Raw genomic sequence first — 2088 nt, forward strand, 5'->3', positions numbered from 1 at the left:
AACTTAAAACAGTGTTTGGAATATATAATTAAAAGCTTTCTGCAGCCCCAGAGTAACTCCACAATGATACAACAGAAAGAAAACTGTTTCATTACACAAACCAGAATGTGACATGCATCACAGTCAATCTGCTTAAGAGATTGCAAAAACATACTTGTATGGTAATTGGTTATAATCAATGACAAACTTTTCACATCTTCATGACAAGAGGTAATTTTGCAACTTGAAGCCAGGTGCCTGCTGAAGGTACGTTCTCCCTTTCCTACAGAAATGTTTGAACAGTGTTGAATATCTTTATTTTTAAAAAAAATTTTTTTCTCCACTTAAATTTTATTTCTTGCAAATATTGTTCATGTTGAAGTGAAGCTATACAAACACTTTTCTCCAATGTTCAAAACCATCTTGATTATTCTTTTATTATTATTAAGTTCTAGGGTACATGTGCACAACGTGCAGGTTTGTTACATATGTATACATGTGCCATGTTGGTGTGCTATACCCATTAACTCGTCATTTACATTAGGTATATGTCCTAATGCTATCCCTCCCTCTTGTCCCCTCCCCACAATAGGCCCTGGTGTGTGATGTTCCCCTTCCTGTCTCCAAGTGATGTCATTGTTCAATTCCCACCTATGAGTGAGAATATGCGGTGTTTGGTTTTCTGTTCTTGTGGTAGTTTGCTGAGAATGATGGTTTCCAGCTGCATCCATGTCCCTACAAAGGACACGAACTCATCCTTTTTTATGGCTGCATAGTATTCCATGGTGTATATGTGCCACATTTTCTTAATCCAGTCTGTCACTGATGGACATTTGGGTTGATTCCAAGTCTTTGCTATTGTGAACAGTGCTGCAATAAACATATGTGTGCATGTGTCTTTATAGCAGCATGATTTATTAATCCTTTGGGTAAATACCCAGTAATGGGATGGCTGGGTCAAATGGTATTTCTAGTTCTAGATCCTTGAGGAATCGCCACACTGTTTTCCACAATGGTTGAACTAGTTTACAGTCCCACCAACAGTGTAAAAGTGTTCCTATTTCTCCACATCCTCTCCAGCACCTGTTGTTTCCTGACTTTTTAATGACTGCCATTCTAACTGGTGTGAGATGGTATCTCATTGTGGTTTTGATTTGCATTTCTCTGATGGCCAGTGATGAAGAGCATTTTTTCATGTGTCTGTTGGCTGTATGAATGTCTTCTTTTGAGAAGTGTCTGTTCATATCCTTTGTCCACTTTTTGATGGAGTTGTTGTTTTTTCTGGTAAATTTGAGTTCTTTGTAGGTTCTGGATATTAGCCCTTTGTCAGATGAGTAGATTGCAAAAATTTTCTCCCATTCTGTAGGTTGCCTGTTCACTCTGATGGTAGTTTCTTTTGCTGTGCAGAAGCTCTTTAGTTTAATTAGATTCCATTTGTCAATTTTGGCTTTTGTTGCCATTGCTTTTGGTGTTTTAGTCATGAAGTCCTTGCCCATGCCTATGTCCTGAATGGTATTACCTTCTAGGTTTTCTTCTAGGGTTTTTACAGTTTTAGGTCTAACATTTAAGTCTCTAATCCATCTTGAATTAATTTTCATACAAGGAGTAAGGAAAGGATCCAGTTTCAGCTTTCTACTTATAGCTAGCCAATTTTCCCAGCATCATTTATTAAACAGGAAATCCTTTCTCCATTTCTTGTTTTTGTCAGGTTTGTCAAAGATCAGATGGCTATAGATGTGTGGTATTATTTCTGAGGGCTCTGTTCTGTTCCATTGGTCTATATCTCTGTTTTGGTATCAGTATCATGCTGTTTTGGTTAGTGTAGCCTTGTAGTATAGTTTGAAGTCAGGTAGCATGATGTCTCCAGCTTGGTTCTTTTGGCTTAGGATTGCCTTTGCAATGTGGGGTCTTTCTTGGTTCCATAGGAACCTTAAAGTGGTTTTTTCCAATTCTGTGAAGAAAGTCATTGGTAGCTTAATGGGGATGGCACTGAATCTATAAATTACCTTGGGCAGTATGGCCATTTTCACAATGTTGATTCTACCTATCCAAGAGCATGGTATGTTTTTCCATTTGTTTGTGTCCTCTTTTATTTCACTGAGCAGTGGT

This window comes from Rhinopithecus roxellana, chromosome 6 (genome assembly GCF_007565055.1).
Source record: "Rhinopithecus roxellana isolate Shanxi Qingling chromosome 6, ASM756505v1, whole genome shotgun sequence".
Taxonomy (NCBI): Eukaryota; Metazoa; Chordata; class Mammalia; order Primates; family Cercopithecidae; genus Rhinopithecus; species Rhinopithecus roxellana.